We start from the raw sequence: 24,112 nt of genomic DNA on the forward strand, positions 1-24,112 counted from the left end.
GTGAATAGGGAAGTTACGTCAAGGCTGGATTGAGAAGATCACCCGAGTGTTTGAGATGTGCTGGACTGATAGTGCCCAAGAGTTTAGAGAGGTGTTTTGCGAGAATTCCTGAGAGTTGGTGGGGAGCACTGCCTATTCCCGAAGATATGGGCCTCAATGGGATACCAGGCTTGTGAGTTTTTGGCAGGCCGTACATTCTGGCAGGTCTGGGGTTGCTGGGTATGGTGTGTGCTCCCCACCAACTCTCAGGAATTCTCGCAAAAACACCTCTCTAAACTCTTGGGCACTATCAGTCCAGCACATCTCAAACACTCGGGTGATCTTCTCAATCGCATTCGCAACATTAGCATCAGGAACAAGAAACTTTCCAGCCTTGACGTAACTTCCCTATTCACCAAAGTACCTACTACACAAGCCATCGATCTCCTGCGCAGGAAAATTGACGATTCACTTGATCTTCCTATTCCAGCCAGCGATTTCATCGACCTCATTGAACTATGTGTCGGCTTTACGTGTTTCTCTTTCGAAAATCACCTCTTTCAGCAGACTTTTGGACTACCCATGGGCTCGCCACTCAGTGCCGTCCTGGCGAACTTATACATGGAACATCTGGAAGCCGAGCGTTTCTCCACCATTATTCCTTCGACTGTCACCTGGCTACGTTATGTTGACGACATTCTCCTCATAACTCCCAGGTGCTTCAACGTTCAAGCTCTCCAAGATAAGCTCAACCAGGTCGAGCCCTCTATCCAGTTCACACTTGAAGACGAAGTCGACAACACTCTTCCTTTCCTTGATATTCTTCCCTGCAAAGCTGACCAAGAACTTCGTTTTAAAGTCTATCGAAAACCCACCAACCAAAACGATCTTCTCCACTTCTACTCTCACCATGACACCAAAACTAAACGTGGTGTAATTATAGGCTTCTTCCTGCGCGCACTCAGAATCTGCAGCAATGAGTTCCTTGAGGAAGAATGCACTATAATTCAACAAGTATTTTCTAAACTCCACTATCCTCGTCACTTCATCAGAGACTGCAGACGGCGGGCATTAAACATCTTCAACACACCCAGAGAAGACACTGCCGAGAAGAGATACATAGTCCTCCCCACCAACTCCATTGCCAAACACGTTTCCAACATCTTTTCCAATACCTCATTCCAAGTATCTACCTCCACAACCACGACCATCAAGGACATCACCAGTAGTAGACAGGACAAGCTTCCATCCTCTGCAGGGGTATACATAATCCCTTGTAATGACTGCAGCAAATTATACGTGGGCGAAACATCAAGAGACCTCTAAACACGTATTTCAGAACACCAACACGCAAGCAGGACTGACGACACAAGGAATGCCTGTGTACAACATTGCAATTCACACAACCATTTAATTAACTTCAAAAATTCAAGACTTATCGCCACAGAAGACAACATTCAATACCGAAGAATCCTGGAATCATCGCTAATCTCTATAACCAACAATTTCAACCAGAACAAAGGCTTCTATAACATAGCTGAACCACTTGCCAAGAAACTTCTTCATCGATATCCCACATAAAAACATAGAACACTACAGAAGGTCTGCTCATAACTTATCCAATACCCCTTCCAAGCTACCCAAGATTTTAGACTCTATAACCCCACTCGGTAGATCATCAGATGCAACATTCTCCACCTGACCTCAGCATTCTGAACCTGACGTTAAATACTCACGTACCTTCCACCCCAGGTAGATCTGTTTGTGACTTGAAAAAGCCCACTGTGTGGGCGAAACGTTGTCAATAAAGAATAACATTAAACTGCATATGCGTTTACATTTCCACTTTGTCGGTATTTTATACCATTTATTTCCACTTTTACCTCTAACCTGCTGACTGACACACACTACTGCCTGTCACTCTTCTTGTGCTCACGTCAGCTGATGAAGGTACTCAAGATGTCAGCCAATATCATTTATTTTGATTCCTCTCAGTATGGAGTTTACCTGGAGAGAGTTCCAGGGGTCAACGCCCCCGCGGCCCGGTCTGTGACCAGGCCTCATGGTGGATCAGGGCCTGATCAACCAGGCTGTTACTGCAGGCCGCACGCAATGCAACGTACGAACCACAGCCCGGCTGGTCAGGTACTACCATCCTTGATAATATTGCACCAGTTAAAGAGGTTAGAATTAAACGAAGAACCGAAACCTGGATGACTACTGAGATATTAGATAATATGAAATTCAGAGACCAGTTGCTAAAAGATTTAAAACACAGACAGGATACTGCAGCAGTAAATGAATTCCAACGGGTGAGGAACAGACTTATAAAAGGTGCAAAAGCAAACCGGTATTGCTCAAATATCGAAGAGTACGAGAATAATCTAGGAAGCTCTGGCAACAACTAAACCGGCTGGGGTATAGCCATAAACCCGTATATAGATCTAACATAGTACTAACTATAGATAACGAAGTATTCCACTAAAGTGGCAAATTGTTTTAATTCCTACTACAAATTTGTCACCTCAACACTAGTAAGTAAACTACCAGCTGCATCAAATACCTTTAACACAGACTCTGATAAGTTTCAAACATACTGGACCAATAAAGGAGTAACCCCAAACAGTTGTCAACTAGTAAGTGTATCTCATGACTTCGTGCAAAAAGAACTAAGCAGGTTAAACGCAACTAAGAGCACCGGCCCTGATAACATCCCGTTTAAGTTCCTAAAAGATGGTGCCTCTGAACTGTCAGTCCCTATTGCTCACATAATAAATTTGTCCATCACCACTAATACCGTACTGGAGGGGTTCAAGGAGGCCAGAGTTACTCTCATCTTCAAAAATTAGTCTGATATAAGCAAATATAGGCCTGTTAGTATACTCATCGTTATATCCATAATTCTAGAGAGGGCGGTGTACTGTCAAGTAGTTAAGTACCTTAATGACAACAACATTCTCCATAGTATTAGTCAGGCTTTAGGAGCTCTGACTCAACCGACACCTCCCTAATTAATCTGATGGATTATAAGAGAACTGAAATGTCAAAGGGGAACCTCATAGGTATGGTAACCTTAGACCTGCAAAAGGCCTTCGATACTGTCAACCACAATATATTATGTAAGAAACTTCAAACTATCGGCATTCCATAGACTGCAACAGGAAACAAATTGTCAAAATCAACAAAACTGAGTCAGAACCCCTGCTGATAGCATGTGGAGTTCCTTATTATTTCTTTGTGTAAACGAAATGCCCATCAGTGTCAAGTGCAAACTCCTACTGTATGCAGATGACAGTGCTCTGTTAGTGTCAGGTAAAGATCCACAAGATATAGCTAATGTATTAACACTGGAACTGGAGTCCTGCAGCAAATGGTTAGTAGACAACAAACTATCATTACACCCCAGGGAAAACTGAAGCCATTCTCTTTGGCACGAAATATAAACTGAGAAGGGTAAATAATTTTTAATGTCCAGTGTAATGGGAAGCCCATCACTGGGAATTGATAGAGAACAGTGTAGTAAAGAAAGCGAATGCCAGACTGAAGTTCCTTTACAGACAAGCACAGTGTCTACCTACTGAGGCTCGCAGGACACTATGTCTAGCCCTTATACAGTGTTATATGGACTACACTTGCACTTGACAAAACAAAAACTGAAAGATAGATTGCAAATCACCCAGAACAAAATAGTAAGATTCATCCTGGACTTGGGTCCTGGACCTGGGTCCTGGACCTGGGTCCTGGACCTGGGTCCAAGAGAACATGTAGGCCAGGATGAATTACAACAATTGGATATGCTGAATATTGAAGACAGAGTAAAACAACTGAAGTTAAATCAAGTTTACAAAATTTCTCAGTGTCCAGGACATCTTGCTGCCAGTTTTGTCAAGGTTGGGAACCGCAGCAACCATAATGCTAGGGGAAGGGAAAACAACTTTGTAGTAGCCACAGTCAGTGGCCAGGCTTCAAACACCTGCTGTACAGCAGTAAAGACATGGAACAGACTGCCTGCACATGTCAAAGCCAGTCATAGCATGAACCAGTTGAAGAGGAGAGACAAAAGATACCTGATGAATGTAGCGACAGAAAGGGAGGAGAATGATTTTTTTTTATTTTTTAGCTAACACACGTGTAAATATAAATAACTCATTTATCTCATTCCTAATATATCTCCTTTATATTATAATAATAAGATATCTCCCTTATAGTAAAATAATAAGGAATTAAAAGGACCCCAATGGAAAGAAGTCACTCTGAATTTTTTGGTTATCTCAGGTTCTCTACACATATGCTGCTATGTATGATAATCTATGTAACTACACATATGCTGCTATGTATGATAATCTATGTAACTACACATATGCTGCTATGTATGATAATCTATGTAACTACACATATGCTGCTATGTATGATAATCTATGTAACTACACATATGCTGCTATGTATGATAATCTATGTAACTACACATATGCTGCTATGTATGATAATCTATGTAACTACACATATGCTGCTATGTATGATAATCTATGTAACTACACATATGCTGCTATGTATGATAATCTATATAACTACACATATGCTGCTATGTATGATAATCCATGCAACTACACATATGCTGCTATGTATGATAATCTATATAACTACACATATGCTGCTATGTATGATAATCTATATAACTACACATATGCGGCTATGTATGATAATCCATGTAACTATTTGTGAATACCTGAATAAATTTACTTATACAAAACAACTGGTGCAGGACGCAGTGCTTGACAGGAAGACAAAGTCTCCACCTTGTGAATGCTTCAAAAAAGCGACTTTCCGGTGTTTCTAGTTTTTTTTTAAGGGTGTCGTTGTGTTTCCAGTTTCTTGGTATTATTCAGTAAAATTGAAGAAATATTATTATGCAAAGGAGATGATTTTGATTGAATTCACGACTGGAAGTTGCTTAAAATTGATCTAAAGTAGCAGATAAATTAGTTTTTTGTCAATATTCCAGAGGACCAGTAAAGCCTTTTTTGCCAATATTCCAGAGGACCAGTAAAGCCTTTTTCGTCAATATTCCAGAGGACCAGTAAAACCTTTTTTGTCAATAATCCAGAGGACCAGTAAAGCCTTTTTTGTCAATATTCCAGAGGACCAGTAAAGTCTTTTTTGTCAATATTCCAGAGGACCAGTAAAGCCTTTTTTGTCAATATTCCAGAGGACCAGTAAAGCCTTTTTCGTCAAGAATCCAAAGGACCAGTAAAGCCTTTTTTGTCAATATTCCAGAGGACCAGTAAAACCTTTTTTGTCAATAATCCAGAGGACCAGTAAAGCCTTTTTTGTCAATATTCCAGAGGACCAGTAAAGTCTTTTTTGTCAATATTCCAGAGGACCAGTAAAGCCTTTTTCGTCAAGAATCCAAAGGACCAGTAAAACCTTTTTTGTCAATAATCCAGAGGACCAGTAAAACCTTTTTTGTCAATAATCCAGAGGACCAGTAAAGCCTTTTTTGTCAATAATCCAGAGGACCAGTAAAGCCGTCTACAACCACCTAATTGTTTATATGGGTTTTTATTAGCTTCGATTTAATAGTTGCGACGCTGTTTATTTATTGTGAGACTAATATAGGAGACGCTGGAGACGTGACTAATATAGGAGACGCTGGAGACGTGGCTAATATAGGAGACGTTGGAGACGTGGCTAATATAGGAGACGCTGGAGACGTGGCTAGTATAGGAGACGCTGAAGACGTGGCTAATATAGGAGACGCTGGAGACGTGGCTAATATAGGAGACGCTGGAGACGTGACTAATATAGGAGACGCTGGAGACGTGGCTAATATAAGAGACGCTGAAGACGTGACTAATATAGGAGACGCTGGAGACGTGGCTAATATAGGAGACGCTGGAGACGTGACTAATATAGGAGACGCTGGAGACGTGACTAATATAGGAGACGCTGGAGACGTGGCTAATATAGGAGACGCTGGAGGCGTGGCTAGTATAGGAGACGCTGAAGACGTGGCTAATATAGGAGACGCTGGAGACGTGGCTAATATAGGAGACGCTGGAGACGTGGCTAATATAGGAGACGCTGGAGACGTGACTAATATAGGAGACGCTGGAGACGTGACTAATATAGGAGACGCTGGAGACGTGACTAATATAGGAGACGCTGGAGACGTGGCTAATATAGGAGACGCTGGAGACGTGGCTAATATAGGAGACGCTGGAGACGTGACTAATACAGGAGACGCTGGAGACGTGGCTAATATAAGAGACGCTGGGGACGTGACTAATATAGGAGACGCTGGAGACGTAGGTAATATAGGAGACGCTGGAGACGTGACTAATATAGGAGACGCTGGAGACGTAGGTAATATAGGAGACACTGGAGACGTGGCTAATATAGGAGACGCTGGAGACGTGACTGACGTGACTAATATAGGAGACGCTGGAGACGTGACTAATATAGGAGACGCTGGAGACGTGACTGACGTGACTAATATAGGAGACGCTGGAGACGTGACTAATATAAGAGAAGCTGAAGACGTGACTAATATAGGAGACGCTGGAGACGTGACTGACGTGACTAATATAGGAGACGCTGGAGACGTGACTAATAAAGGAGACGCTGGAGAAGTGACTAATATAGACGCTGAAGACGTGACTAACACAGGAGACGGTGGAGATGTGACTAACATAGGAGACGCTGGGGACGTGACTAACATAGGAGACGCTGGGCACGTGACTCACATAGGAAACGACGGGGATGTGATTAACATAGGAGACGCTGGGGACGTGACTAACATAGGAGACGCTGGAAACGTGACTAACATAGGAGACGCTGGGGACGTGACTAACATAGGAGACGCTGGGGACGTGACTAACATAGGAGACGCTGGGGACGTGACTAACATAGGAGACGCTGGGGACGTGACTAATACAGACGCTGAGGACGTGACTAACATAGGACACGCTGGAGACGTGACTAACATAGACGCTGGGGACGTGACTAACATAGACGCTGGGGGCATGACTAACATAGACGCTGGAAACGTGACTAACATAGGAGACGCTGGGGACGTGACTAACATAGGAGACGTTGGGGACGTGACTAACGTAGACGCTGGGGACGTGACTAACATAGACGCTGGGGACGTGACTATCATAGACGCTGGGGACGTGACTAACATAGGAGACGCTGGGGACGTGACTAACATAGACGCTGGGGACGTGACTAACATAGGAGACGCTGAGGACGTGAGTAACATAGACTCTGAGGACGTGACTAACATAGGAGACGCGGGAGACGTGACAAACATAGACGCTGGGGACGTGACTAACATAGACGCTGGGGACGTGACAAACATAGACGCTGGGGACGTGACTAACATAGACGCTGGAGACGTGACTAACATAGAATACGCTGGGTACGTGACTAACATAGACGCTGGGTACGTGACTAACATAGACGCTGGGTACGTGACTTACATAGACGCTGGGGTGGTGAGTAACATAGACGCTGCGGACGTGACTGACATAGACGCTGTGGACGTGACTAACATAGGAGACGCTGGGGACTTGAATAACATAGAGGATGGAGACGTGACTAACATAGGAGACGCTGGAGACTTGACTAACATAGAGGATGGAGACGTGACTAACATAGGAGACGCTGGGGACGTGACTAACATAGAAGACGCTGGAGACGTGAGTAACATAAACGCTGGAGACGTGACTAACATAGGAGACGCTGGGGACGTGACAAACATAGACGCTGGGGACGTGACTAACACAGGAGATGCTGTGGACGTATCTAATATTGGAGACGCTGGGGACGTGACTAACATAGACGCTGGGGACGTTAATAACATAGGAGACGCTCGAGACGTGATTAACATAGACGCAGGGAACGTGACTAACATAGACGCTGGGGACGTGACTAACTTAGACGCTGAGGACGTGACTAATATAGGAGACGTTGGGGACATGACTAACAGAGGAGACGCTGGGGACGTGATTAACAAAGACGCTGGGGACGTGACTAACATAGGAGACGCTATAGACGTGACTAACATAGACGCTTGGACGTGACTGACATAGGAGACGCTGTGGACGTGACTAACATAGACGCTTGGACGTGACTAACATAGGAGACGCTGGGGATGTGACTATCATAGGACACGCTGGAGACGTGATTAACATAGACTGGGGGCGTGACTAACGTAGACGCAGGGGACGTGAATAACATAGGCGATCGGGACGTGACTAACATAGACAATGGGGACCTGACTAACATAGAGGCTGGGGACGTGACTAACATAGACTCTGGGGACGTGACTAACATGCACGCTGGGGACATGACTAACATAGACGCTGGGGACGTGACTAATATAGACCGTGGGGACGTAACTAACATAGGAGACGCTGGGGACGTGACTAACATAGACGCTGGGGACGTGACTAACATAGACTCTGGGGACGTGACTAACATGCACGCTGGGGACATGACTAACATAGACGCTAGGGACGTGACTAATATAGACCGTGGGGACGTGACTAACATAGGAGACGCTGGGGACGTGACTAACATAGAAAGTGGGGACGTGACTAACATAGACCGTGGGGACATGACTAACATAGGAGACGCTGGGGACGTGACTAACATAGACGCTGGGGACTTGTCTAACATAGACGCTAGACGTTGGAGACCTGACTAACATAGGAGACGCTGTGTACGTGAATAACAAAGACGCTGGAGATGCGACTAACGTACGAGACGCAGGGAACGAGACTAACATAGACGATGGAGATGTGACTAACATTGGAGACGCTGGGGGCGTGACTAACATAGACGCTCAGAACGTGACTAACATAGGAGACGGTGGGGACTTGACTAACATACGAGACGCTGTGGGCGTGACTAACATAGGAGTCGCAGCGGACGTGACTAACATAGGAGACGCTGGAGACGTGAGTAACATAGGAGACGCTGGAGACCTGACTGACATAGGAGACGCTGGGGACGTGACTCACAGAGAGGACGCTGTGGACGTGACTCACAAAGGAGACGCTGGGGATGTGACTAACATAGACGCTGGAGATGTGATGAACATGGACGCTGGGGACGTGACTAACATAGGAGACGCTGGAGACGTGACTGACAAAGCAGACGCTGTGGACGTGGCTAACATAGACGCTGGGGATATGACTAACATACACTCTGGGGACGGGACTAACATAGGAGACGCTGGAGACGTGACTAACATAGGAGACGCTGGGGACGTGACTCACAAAGGAGACGCTGGGTACGTGACTAACATAGACGTTGGAGATGTGATTAACATGGACGCTGGGGACGTGACTAACATAGGAGACGCTGGAGACGTGACTGACAAAGCAGACGCTGTGGACGTGACTAACATAGGAAACGCTGGAGACGTGGATAACATAGGAGACGCAGGGGACGTGACTAACATAGGAGACGCTGGGGACGTGACTAACGTAGGAGACGCTGGTGACGTGACAAACATAGGAGACACTGATGACATGACTAACGTAGACGCTGGGGACGTGACTAACATAGGACGCGCTGGGGACGTGACTAACATAGGAGACGCTGGGGACGTGACTAGCATACGAGATGCTGGGGACGAGAATAACAAAGACGCTATTTACGAGACTAACATAGGAGACGCTGGTGACGTGACTAACACAGAGACTAGGTACGTGACTAGCATAGAGGCTTGGGACGTGACTAACATAGCAGACGCTGCGGACGTGACTAACATAGGAGACGCTTGGGACGTGACTGAAATAGGAGACGCTGGGGACGTGACTAATATAGACACTGGGGACGTGACTAACATAGACGCTGGGGACGTGACTAACTTAGGAGACGCTAGGGACGTGAGTAACATAGACGCTGGAGCCGTGACTCACATAGGAGACGCTGGCGACCTGACTAACAAAGGAGACGATGGGGACTTTAACATAGGAGACGCTGGAGACGTGACTAAAATAGACGCTGGGGACGTGACTAAGATAGACGCTGGGGACGTGACTTACATAGGTGACGCTGGTGACGTGACTAACATAGACGCTGGGGACGTGACTAACATAGGGGACGCTGGAGACCTGACTAACATAGGAGACGATTTTGACGTAACTAACATAGCCGCTGGATACGTGACTAACATAGGAGGCGCTTGGGACGTGACTAACACAGGAGACTCTGGAGACGTGACTAACATAGACGCTGGGGACGTTACTAACATAGGAAACTCTGGAGACGTGACTAACATAGACGCTGGGGACGTGACTAACATAGACGCTGGGAACGTTACTAACATAGGAGACGCTGAGGACGTGACTAACGTAGACGCTGGAGATGCGACTAACATAGGAGACGCTGGGGACGTGACTAACATAGGAGACGCTGAAGACGTGATTAACATATACGCTGGGGACGTGACTAGCATAGGAGACACCGTGGACGTAACTAACATAGGAGACACTGTGGACGTAACTGACATAGGAGACGCTGGAGACTTGACTAAAATAGACGCTGGGGACGTGACTAACATAGGAGACGCTTGGGACATGAATAACATAGACGCTGGAGACGTGACTAACATAGACGCTGGGGACGTGACTAACACAGACGCTGAGGACGTGACTAACATAGACGCTTTGGACGTGACTAACATAGACGCTGGGGACGTGACTAACAAAAGAGACGCTGGTGACGAGGCTAACATAGACGCTGGGGACGTGACTAACATAGACGCTGGGGACGTGACTAACATAGGAGATGCTTGGGATATGACTAACATAGACGCTGGAGACGTGACTAACATAGACGCTGGGGACGTGACTAACACAGACGATTAGGACGTGACTAACATAGACGCTTTGGACGTGACTAACATAGACGCTGGGGACTTGAATAACATAGGGGACGCTGGGGACGTGACTAACATGTGAGACTCTGGGGACGTGACTAACATAGGAGACGCTTAGGTCGTGTCTAACATAGGAGACGCTGAGGTCGTGACTAACATAGACGCTGGAGACGTGATTAACATGGACGCTGGGGGCGTGACTAACATAGGAGACACTGAAGACGTGACTCACATATGAGATACTGTGGACGTTACTAACATAGGCGCTGTGAACGTGAATAACATAGGAGACGCTGAGGACGTGACTAACATAGACGCTGGAGACGTGATTAACATGGACGCTGGGTGCGTGACTTACATAGGAGACTCTGGAGACGTGACTCACATAGGAGACGCTGTGGACGTGACTAACATAGACGCTGGGTACGTGACTAACATAGGAGACACTGGGGATGTGACTAACATAGGAGGCGCTGGAGATGTTATTAACATAGGAGACGCTGGGGACGTGGTTAACATAGACGCTGAGGAAGAGACTAACATAGGAGACGCTGGGGACGTGACTAACATAGGAGATGCTGGAGACGTGACTAAAATAGACGATGGGGATGTGACTAACGTTGATGCTGGGGACGTGACTAACATAGGAGACGCTGGAGACGTGACTGACATAGGAGATGCTGGAGACGTGACTAAAATAGACGATGGGGATGTGACTAACATAAGAGACTCTGGGGACAAGAATAACGTAGATGCTGGGGACGTGGCTAACATAGGAGACGCTGGAGACGTGAGTAACATAGGAGATGCTTGAGACATGAATAACATAGACGCTGGCGACCTGACTAACATAGGAGTCGCTGGATACGTGAGTAACATAGACACTGGGGACCTGACTAACATAGGAGACGCTGTGGACGTATCTAACATAGACGCTGGAGACGTGACTAACATGGGAGACGCTGGGGACGTTAGTAACATGGACGCTGGAGACGTGTCTAACATAGGAGACGCTGGGGACGTGTCTAACATAGACACTGAAGACATTACTAACATAGACGCTTGGGACGTGACTAACATAGACGCTGAGGACGTGACTAACATAGGAGACGCTGGGGACGTGAATACCGTAAGCGCTGGGGACGTGATTAACATAGGAGACGCTAGGGACATGACTAACATAGACACTGGGGACGTGACTAACATAGACGCTTGAGATGTGACTATCATAGACGCTGGGGATGTTACTAACATAGACGCTGGAGACGTGACTAACATAGACGCTGAGGACGTGACTAACATATGAGACGCTGGAGACGTGACTAACATAGGAGACACTGGGAACGTGACTAACATAGGAGACGCTGTGGACATGAATAATATAGACGCTGGAGACGTGACTAACATAGACGCTGGGGACGTGACTAACATAGCCTCTGTGAACGTGACTATCATAGGAGACGCTGGGGACATGACTAACATAGGAGATGCTGGAGACGTGACTAAAATAGACGATGGGGATGTGACTAACGTTGATGCTGGGGACGTGACTAACATAGGAGACGCTGGAGACGTGACTAACATAGGAGATGCTGGAGACGTGACTAAAATAGACGATGGGGATGTGACTAACATAAGAGACTCTGGGGACAAGAATAACGTAGATGCTGGGGACGTGGCTAACATAGGAGACGCTGGAGACGTGAGTAACATAGGAGATGCTTGAGACATGAGTAACATAGACGCTGGCGACCTGACTAACATAGGAGTCGCTGGATACGTGAGTAACATAGACACTGGGGACCTGACTAACATAGGAGACGCTGTGGACGTATCTAACATAGACGCTGGAGACGTGACTAACATGGGAGACGCTGGGGACGTTAGTAACATAGACGCTGGAGACGTGTCTAACATAGGAGACGCTGGGGACGTGTCTAACATAGACACTGGAGACATTACTAACATAGACGCTTGGGACGTGACTAACATAGACGCTGAGGACGTGACTAACATAGGAGACGCTGGGGACGTGAATACCGTAAGCGCTGGGGACGTGATTAACATAGGAGACGCTAGGGACATGACTAACATAGACACTGGGGACGTGACTAACATAGACGCTTGAGACGTGACTATCATAGACGCTGGGGATGTTACTAACATAGACGCTGGAGACGTGACTAACATAGACGCTGAGGACGTGACTAACATATGAGACGCTGGAGACGTGACTAACATAGGAGACACTGGGAACGTGACTAACATAGGAGACGCTGTGGACATGAATAATATAGACGCTGGAGACGTGACTAACATAGACGCTGGGGACGTGACTAACATAGCCTCTGTGAACGTGACTATCATAGGAGACGCTGGGGACATGACTAACATAGGAGATGCTGGAGACGTGACTAAAATAGACGATGGGGATGTGACTAACGTTGATGCTGGGGACGTGACTAACATAGGAGACGCTGGAGACGTGACTAACATAGGAGATGCTGGAGACGTGACTAAAATAGACGATGGGGATGTGACTAACATAAGAGACTCTGGGGACAAGAATAACGTAGATGCTGGGGACGTGGCTAACATAGGAGACGCTGGAGACGTGAGTAACATAGGAGATGCTTGAGACATGAGTAACATAGACGCTGGCGACCTGACTAACATAGGAGTCGCTGGATACGTGAGTAACATAGACACTGGGGACCTGACTAACATAGGAGACGCTGTGGACGTATCTAACATAGACGCTGGAGACGTGACTAACATGGGAGACGCTGGGGACGTTAGTAACATAGACGCTGGAGACGTGTCTAACATAGGAGACGCTGGGGACGTGTCTAACATAGACACTGGAGACATTACTAACATAGACGCTTGGGACGTGACTAACATAGACGCTGAGGACGTGACTAACATAGGAGACGCTGGGGACGTGAATACCGTAAGCGCTGGGGACGTGATTAACATAGGAGACGCTAGGGACATGACTAACATAGACGCTTGAGACGTGACTATCATAGACGCTGGGGATGTTACTAACATAGACGCTGGAGACGTGACTAACATAGACGCTGAGGACGTGACTAACATATGAGACGCTGGAGACGTGACTAACATAGGAGACACTGGGAACGTGACTAACATAGGAGACGCTGTGGACATGAATAATATAGACGCTGGAGACGTGACTAACATAGACGCTGGGGACGTGACTAACATAGCCTCTGTGAACGTGACTATCATAGGAGACGCTGGGGACATGACTAACATAGACGCTGGGGACATGACTAACATAGACGCTGGGGACGTGACTAACATAGGAGACGCTGGAGACGAGACTAACATAGGAGACGCTGTGGACGTTACTAACATAGACGCTGTGGACGTGACTATCATAGGAGACGCTGGAGATGTGACTAACATAGACGCTGGTTACGTGACTGACATAGGAGACGCTGGGGACGTGACTAACATAGGAGACGCTGGATACGTGACTAACATAGGAGATGCTGGAGACGTGATTAACATAGACGCTGGGGACGTGACTAACATAGGAGACGCTTGAGACATGACGCTGAGGACCTGATTAACATAGGAGACGCTGGGGACGTGACTAACATAGGAGACGCTGGAGACGAGACTAACATAGGAGACGCTGTGGACGTTACTAACATAGACGCTGTGGACGTGACTATCATAGGAGAAGCTGGAGATGTGACTAACATAGACTCTGGTTACGTGACATACATAGGAGACGCTGGGGACGTGACTAACATAGGAGACGCTGGGGACGTGACTAACATAGGACGTGCTGGGGTCGTGACTAGCATAGGAGACGCTAGAGACGTGACTAACATAGACGCTGGAGACGTGGCTAACATAGGAGACGCTGGGGTCGTGACTAACATAGGAGACGCTGGAGACTTGACTAACATAGACGCTTGAGACGTGTCTAACATAGGAGACGCTGGGGTCGTGACTAACATACGAGGCGCTGGAGACGTGGCTCATGGAGACGCTGGGGATGTGACTAACATAGACGCTGGAGACGTGACTAACATAGGAGACGCTGGGGACGTGAGTAACATGGGAGACGCTGGAAACGTGACTAACATAGAAGACGCTGGAGACGTGAGTAACATAGACGCTGGAGACCTGACTAACATAAACGCTGGGGACGTGACTAACATAGGAGACGCTGTAGACGTGATTAACATAGACGCTAGGGACGTGACTAACATAGGAGTCACTGGGGACGTGACTAACATAGGAGACTCTAGAGACGTGATTAAATGTTTGACTGGCTCCTCCTCCTCCTCCTTAATTCCCCACTACTACCACTACTACTACTACTACTACTAGTACTACTACTACTACTACTACTACTATTACTACTACTACTACTACTACTGCTACTACTACTACTACTACTACTACTAATACTACCACCACTACTACTGCTACTACTACCACCACTACCTCTTCCTGCCTATATATAGCCGTCCTGCTACTCTTCTGGTTAGTGTGACTTTGTAAATGGTCCAAGTCGGACCGAAACGTCGCGGTAAGCTCCTCTCTACAATGTGCGGGTTATTTGTGCATCGTTCCAGTCACTGTATTGTGCCTTTTTTAGTTATTTATGGAAACTAAGTCTATTCTGCGGCTTCTCCTACAAGTTACAACTCTAAATTAATCCCCTTCATCATCAATGTCTTCGTGTATGCCTTGGTGCCTGTCGTTCATCTCTTGTTGAAAGCCTCTATGCTGAGGCGAATGTTCCTTAGCTGATCGTCGTGATGTTCATTGCCTTCGTTACTTTGTCCGTTCTTATGACTTTCGTGTTCCTTCTATGTATAGGCTGGTTATAGACGTTTTTTGTTCATCGCCCCCTGCTTGCTCCGACTGTTTTCTATTCATCTTCACTCACTCCGGTCTTCTCTCCAGTTGCCTCCCGTGTATTTTGGAACCTCCCAAAGGGAGGTTTCGACGGGGTCTTGTCTGTTCTGCCCTACTGCCTTGCGCCAAAGCTCTACTACCTACTGCTGCTGCTTCTCGCTCTTTTTCTTAATTACTTCCGGTCGCATGCTCGTGCCGTCGCTGTTTATACAGATGGTTCTAAGCCTTCTGACGGTGTTGGGTTCGCAGCAGTGTTCCCTGACGATGTTGTCCGAGGTCACATGTTAGACTCGGCTAGTATTTTTACCGCCGAGTTGTATGCCATCCTCATAGCGCTTCTCCGTATTACATATATATTTCCTTAGACGTTTGTGATCATTTCAGATTCTCTCAGGGAATTCGATTCCCCTCATCCATTGGTCCTTCGTATTCAGATTTGATTGCACTGTGTGGCTAGCAAAAACGAGGGCGTCGTTTTTTGTTGGGTCCCTGGACACGTTGATGTGCAGGGCAAAGAACAAGCGGCTGCTGCGCGGTCAGCGGTACATGATCTTCCGGTTTCCTATAGAGGTATTCCGTTTAAGGATTATTTTGGTCATCTCTTCCCGTCTTCACGGCCGTTGGCAACAACGGTGGCCGCACATACACCATAACAAATTACACTCTATTAAACCGCTTTTAGATTTGTGGCCATCTTCTTACCACCGTTGCCGTACTCGGGAGACTGCACTCTCAAATCTCCACATCGGCCATACTCGCCTTACTCATGGGTATCTCATGGGATAACACCCTATTTTCCTCTGTGAGGTTTGTCGGGGTCCCTATTACAGTTTTCACTTTTCTGTGGATTGTCCGGTTTACCAGAGCTCGCAGAATTTATTTAAACCAACGCCACTGCCCTACCACTCTTACCTTATCTTCCCTTCTTGCAGACGACCCTGCCTTCGACTTACCATCACTTTTTGACTTTGTCAGCAAGTGCTTTACTATACTAACTTTGAAAGGCTGGAATATTGCTGCACACTAACAGCACCTTTCAAGGCAGGTGAAATTGCTGACCTAGAAAATGTACAGAGAACCTTCACGGCGCCCATAACGGAGATAAAACACCTCAATCACTGGGAGCGCTTGAGGTTCCTGAACGTGTATTCCCTGGAACGCAGGCGGGAGAGATACATGATTATATACACCTGGAAAATCCTAGAGGGACTAGTACCGAACTTGCACACGAAAATCACTCACAACGAAAGCAAAAGACTTGGCAGACGATGCAACATCCCCCCAATGAAAAGCAGGGGTGTCACTAGCACGTTAAGAGACCATACAATAAGTGTCAGGGGCCCGAGACTGTTCAACTGCCTCCCAGCATACATGAGGGGGATTACCAACAGACCCCTGGCAGTCTTCAAGCTGGCACTGGACAAGCACCTAAAGTCGGTTCCTGACCAGCCGGGCTGTGGCTCGTACGTTGGTTTGCGTGCAGCCAGCAGCAACAGCCTGGTTGATCAGGCTCTGATCCACCAGGAGGCCTGGTCACAGACCGGGCCGCGGGGGCGTTGACCCTCGGAACTCTCTTCAGGTAAACTCCAGTTAACACATAGCCTTTAGCGTCCCTTCCGGCACTTTTCTCCCCTCTTCACCAGGCTATTTATATCCCCGGCACTATTTTCTGCCCCCAGCTAGTCATGACCCTTGTCGGTTTAGCTCTATTTAAGTATAATAATTCATCCAATCATATATGTACATATTTGTAATGTTAATTGAAAATATTGAAAGAAATCGTCAATGTTTTATCTAGTTTAAATTTGTGTTAGAATGTTTTTTGTACATTACAAAAACAAATAAAAATAATTTTGATAGACAATTTATTTTAATTAATTTCAACCCAGGAAATGTTAAAGAAACTTGTTTCAAATTGTTACACAGAAATGACCATTTGACGGAGCAAGAGACTCAGTGTAAATAAAGATTCAGTAAGACGGAGCAAGAGACTCAGTGTAAACAAAGATTCAGTAAGACGGAGCAAGAGACTCAGTGTAAACAAAGATTCAGTAAGACGGAGCAAGAGACTCAGTGTAAACAAAGATTCAGTAAGACGGAGCAAGAGACTCAGTGTAAACAAAGATTCAGTAAGACGGAGCAAGAGACTCAGTGTAAACAAAGATTCAGTAAGACGGAGCAAGAGACTCAGTGTAAACAAAGATTCAGTAAGACGGAGCAAGAGACTCAGTGTAAACAAAGATTCAGTAAGACGGAGCAAGAGACTCAGTGTAAACAAAGATTCAGTAAGACGGAGCAAGAGACTCAGTGTAAACAAAGATTCAGTAAGACGGAGCAAGAGACTCAGTGTAAACAAAGATTCAGTAAGACGGAGCAAGAGACTCAGTGTAAACAAAGATTCAGTAAGACGGAGCAAGAGACTCAGTGTAAACAAAGATTCAGTAAGACGGAGCAAGAGACTCAGTGTAAACAAAGATTCAGTAAGACGGAGCAAGAGACTCAGTGTAAACAAAGATTCAGTAAGACGGAGCAAGAGACTCAGTGTAAACAAAGATTCAGTAAGACAAGTGGTATCCACAGAATATTCTGACTATTTTTAAGAGGAAACTAACAAATATTTTTATTCCACAGCCGCTGAGTCACGAAACTGTAGCATCAATGACAACTTCAACAGTCATTACTCACTACATTAATACATGTATCCTTGAAATATAAGTGTCGTGGGAGTTAATACAGGTGTATCCACAGGTGTACTAATACAGGTGTATCCACAGGTGTCGTGGCTGCGACATAGAGACACACACTTGCTCACTGTAGGGGCATACACCTACACATCTGATCAGAGGTTCAGGGCAGTGCACACCGCAGGCTCCGAGGACTGGGCACTTACAGTTAAGTTTGCTCAAGTTCGGGACTCAGGAATGTATGAGTGCCAGGTGTCCACAACGCCACCCATGAGGCACTACATCTGGCTCACAGTTGTAGGTAAGTAGAACAAACTTTTATTTTTAAAAACGATGAGTTTACTTACAAAGACCATAAAACTATCTTTTTTTTTGAGGACTTAGACCCTAAAAGAGGGGTAAAAGCACAACATCCGCAGGAAAGTAAGTGCCAGTAGAGTTGCACCAGTTGGCTTATTGTACACTTTCTTTGGTCTGGATTTTTTATTCTGTTATGTAATAATAAAAGACAGATCTTATAATTTGTATAACATTAGAATTCTGGATACCGGGTTCAGTCGTTCTTCCTTCATCACAAACTCAACTCATCTCACTCATATACTGTATAAACATTTTTTTTAGTTTCTCAGTTTCTAGGATCATACTTGCCAGATTGTTCCCTCCTTTAAATCTCTATTACCAAACATCCTTTCTAAATTTAAATTTATCCAATTTAAATCTTTGAGTGTAGTTGGTAGTGTCTTCACTATTACGTTTTGCACCTCGTTGTTGCATCTACTTTTCTTGCTAATTCTGCATTTTCACGCTATTTTTAAGCAAGTCACATGGTCACATGTGACTTGCGTCACATGTGACCACAATCCTGCATGTCATCAAAAGCCAACTATGAAGCAGGTTGTTCATTGCTTTCTCTCAGTAAGTGCACCACTGAAGTAAGGGCGTCCACTGCCAGTTATGTAGGAGACTGCTTGTTCAGGGCGAGGAAGGAGGATACAGTAAAACTACGTCACGCCACGAAATTCACAGATCCTCACTAGTATCGAAAGAGTTAACGCCACATTAGAGCTTTCTCTTCAAAATTTACTTCACACTCTGCATCAAACTACGTAGTATTTATGCCACTCGGCTAGAACCCGGAGTGGCAGTGTGGCGTAGGTGCTACGTGCTTAGATACAGTGTGTAGGCCCGTCAAAGATATATAATTATATATATATATATATATATATATATATATATATATATATATATATATATATATATATATATATATATATATATATATATATATATATATATATATATATATATAAAATAAGATCACAGTAAACAGGTGATTTTAAAATATGCAAAACAACCACTGTGAAAGAGAAGTGTGTCTTCATAGATGAAGAAATATCCAAAATTTATGAAATAGCCATTGATCTGAAATACCCGAGAAATATAATTGATAAATCATTTAAAATTGCTAGAAATACTTTTTACAACCCAAAAAGGGACAACCAGCCTTATTCAACTAAAAATATGTTGGTTCTCCCTTACCATGAAAACTTGGTTGATATGCCTTCTCTTCTTAAGACTTTTAATGTCAAAGTTGTATTTAAAAATCTTGATACAGTAAAAAAACTTTTGATAAAGAATTCCCCCCAAAATGCTGATGGATGTGTCTATAAGATTCCTTGTAAAATTTGCGATAAAGTTTATTACGGTCAAACTGGTAAAAATCTCGAACTAAGATTAAAACAACATAAATATAGCATTAGAACTGGACAAGATTCCAATGCTCTATTTATTCATGTAAGAGATTTTAACCATCCAATTGATTTTCAAAAAGTTGAGAAAGTAGTATCAAGCAAGTCCATGGTCGACAGGAATATAATTGAATCTTGTTTCATAAAAAGCAGTTTTGACAATAATATGAATATTTCCTTTGGTTTATATAAATTAGATCCATTTATAATTAATAGAATTTGGGAAGAATTTAATAATACACTGGACAAATAATTTTTAAATTTTCTTGGGTAGAATAGTTTGTGGGTGAGTTGTGCAAAGGACCTATCCAAGTTGGGTCGGCGCGCGTCAGGTGTTTAACTGTTGTGGGATCTGATAGTGAGGTGCTGGCCAGACCCCTTATATAGCTTCCTTGGATGCTTCACTTTCATAGTTCCTTGATAATGTGAGTAGTCACGAAAGCGCTTGGAATTTCACTACTCTTTCACAGTGGTTGTTTTGCATATATATATATATATATATATATATATATATATATATATATATTTTATTATTATTTATTATCACACCGGCCGATTCCCACCAAGGCAGGGTGGCCCGAAAAAGAAAAACTTTCACCATCATTCACTCCATCACTGTCTTGCCAGAAGGGTGCTTTACACTACAGTTTTTAAACTGCAACATTAACACCCCTCCTTCAGAGTGCAGGCACTGTACTTCCCATCTCCAGGACTCAAGTCCGGCCTGCCGGTTTCCCTGAATCCCTTCATAAATGTTACTTTGCTCACACTCCAACAGCACGTCAAGTATTAAAAACCATTTGTCTCCATTCACTCCTATCAAACACGCTCACGCATGCCTGCTGGAAGTCCAAGCCCCTCGCACACAAAACCTCCTTTACCCCCTCCCTCCAACCCTTCCTAGGCCGACCCCTACCCCGCCTTCCTTCCACTACAGACTGATACACTCTTGAAGTCATTCTGTTTCGCTCCATTCTCTCTACATGTCCGAACCACCTCAACAACCCTTCCTCAGCCCTCTGGACAACAGTTTTGGTAATCCCGCACCTCCTCCTAACTTCCAAACTACGAATTCTCTGCATTATATTCACACCACACATTGCCCTCAGACATGACATCTCCACTGCCTCCAGCCTTCTCCTCGCTGCAACATTCATCACCCACGCTTCACACCCATATAAGAGCGTTGGTAAAACTATACTCTCATACATTCCCCTCTTTGCCTCCAAGGACAAAGTTCTTTGTCTCCACAGACTCCTAAGTGCACCACTCACTCTTTTTCCCTCATCAATTCTATGATTCACCTCATCTTTCATAGACCCATCCGCTGACACGTCCACTCCCAAATATCTGAATACGTTCACCTCCTCCATACTCTCTCCCTCCAATCTGATATTCAATCTTTCATCACCTAATCTTTTTGTTATCCTCATAACCTTACTCTTTCCTGTATATATATATATATATATATATATATATATATATATATATATATATATATATATATATATATATATATATATATATATATATATATATATATATATATATATATATATATATATATATATGTCGTGTCGTGTCGAATAGGCAGAACTTGCGATCTTGGCTTAAATAGCAACGTTCATCTTGCCATATAGGACAAGCGAAAATTTGTGTATGCAATAATTTCGCCAAAATCATTCTGAACCTAACGAAAAAAATATATTTCACTGTGTTTGTTTAGTATTAAATTATTGTTAACAAATCTATTTAGTTGGGTTAGGCTAAAATAAATTGTTCTTGTTATAATAAGGTTAGGTAAGTTTTCTAAGTTCCTTTTGGTGCAAAATTATAAATTTTTACATCAACATTAATTAAAAAAATATATCTTTTAACGTATACGAGAAAATTTTAGAAAGAACTTAATTTTAAATGAGTTCTTGCTAATTGACCAGTTTTACATATTCGGCACGACATATATATATATATATATATATATATATATATATATATATATATATATATATATAATTCGAACCCATATCGTTTTGGCACGCCTCATGGTGAGAAAAAAACCACATGATGCTCTAACCCACAGGACCACCAAATCCTACAAAAATCACGCACCCAACAGAACTAGGTGTTTTCCCGTGATCCGAGGACATACGGCGGTGTGGGTGTCTCTGAGCTAATTTCATTTTACTCCCCGTTTGGTGTGTTAACTCATCTTGTTTATGATGAGCAGTGCACCTCCTCCTTCCCTCTCGTGCCCTCTGTTTCCTGAGGATCTGATAGCCAGTCAGGAAGATCGTGTCTGTTAACATCTCTGTGAGCTTTGATTCTGTGAGTGATATGATGTCTGAGGATGCCTTAAAGATGCACATTGGTGTTATTTATTGATATATTTATACATAGTTGTACAAAGAAATATAGTGGTTGGGTGTACATGCCGCAGCACCTTGTATGCAGAGCATTATAGGCAGCTTAAAATTAACTTAAGATTAACTAAGCAATTATATATTGTCTGGTAAAAATTACCTTAAACAAATTACAACATGAAGTACAAATATTTCATATAAGAAGCATTAAGTCGTACAAATTTGTAGCATAACAATGTATAATATAATGGAATAAGATCGACTAAAAACAAGTCATGTGGTCATTAAATGAGTTACTGTACATATTATATTATATTAGGTAATGTAGTTAAACAACATAGTTTGTTAGGGTCACAGGTTATACATTTATGAGATTCAGTTATTCAGTATTTATTTAGGCGTGGGTGAGCGAGTGGTTTTTAAGAAGAGTTTTGAATTGATAAACAGACAATATTTCTTTTATATTCACAGGTAATGAATTCCAGATTTTTGGGCCTTTTATGTGAATTAAGTTTTTACATAGCGTGAGATGGACACGAGGAACATCAAAGAGTGATCTGTGCCTTGTGTTATGGTCAAGTGTTCTGTTGAGGTTGGTAAGGTGAAGTTTAAGGGGAAGGTTTATATCCGCCAATCTATTTTTTTATTACATCTGTGTTGGCGTACCATACCTTCAGCTTCTTTTCCAATACTTTATCCAGGGGTGTGTGGAAAGGAATTGGTACGATCTGGGGAAGTGGGAAGCAGGGCGAGATACTATAAGAGGGTGCTGTGAAGGTGGAGTTTGTGCTGGAAGGGTGGGAACTGTGGGTGTAGTGTGTGGCTTATTTTGGGTTATCGTGTTTGGTTGGGGTGAAGTGGTAGAGGTTGAGGGGGTTCTGTGGATGGTTGTGTATGGGTCCTACAGAGTCTAGGCTTCCCTACCTGTTGATACCAGCATTGTCTCTATTTTCTGCCACTTGCATCTTTGTATAATATCTTTCTGTTGCTTCCCTACCTTTTATGTTATGTCACAGTAGATGTCCACCCGCTGGTATTTTTGTGAGTTCTTTAACTGTGGTTTCTGCTGAGTGATCCTGTTACATACCAGTTTTGCTATGAATGTCAATTTAACTGGGCGATTTTTTCCCCTCAAATACTTCTTAATTCTCTGAAAATTTGTCACTGGGACATATCCATCTCTTCCGTTATTATGATAATGCATTCTTTTTCTCTTCTTCTCGATGTCCTTCCATCAGACTCCTGAAGCCTATTAATAATTATTAGCATCTCCGTCCCCTCGTCCCATTTTTTTCCCTCTGTATTTCTGGTTCTGATTAAAACATCACCTTAGTTGTTTCCCATATCACTCCTTGAACCCGGTTGCTTAATATCACTTCTACAAGATCTGCTTATCTCCTTCCCTTCCCTCAGTCCCCTCACTGGCCACTCATGTTGCTCTTCCAAACGTTATGTCTGTTTTGTTCCTCAGCTCTATATGCCACTTCTGTGCAGCTGTAGCCACAACTCGTAGCTCTTAATTTTTGCTCTCTGCAGCCA

At 44.1% G+C, this 24,112-nt stretch overlaps 1 pseudogene; it reads left to right on the forward strand.

Moving 5' to 3' along the window:
* Positions 1–24,112, forward strand: part of LOC128694528 (zwei Ig domain protein zig-8-like) — a 200,849-nt pseudogene that overhangs the window by 84,637 nt on the left and 92,100 nt on the right.

Source organism: Cherax quadricarinatus, chromosome 60 (assembly GCF_038502225.1).
Source record: "Cherax quadricarinatus isolate ZL_2023a chromosome 60, ASM3850222v1, whole genome shotgun sequence".
NCBI classification, from domain to species: Eukaryota; Metazoa; Arthropoda; class Malacostraca; order Decapoda; family Parastacidae; genus Cherax; species Cherax quadricarinatus.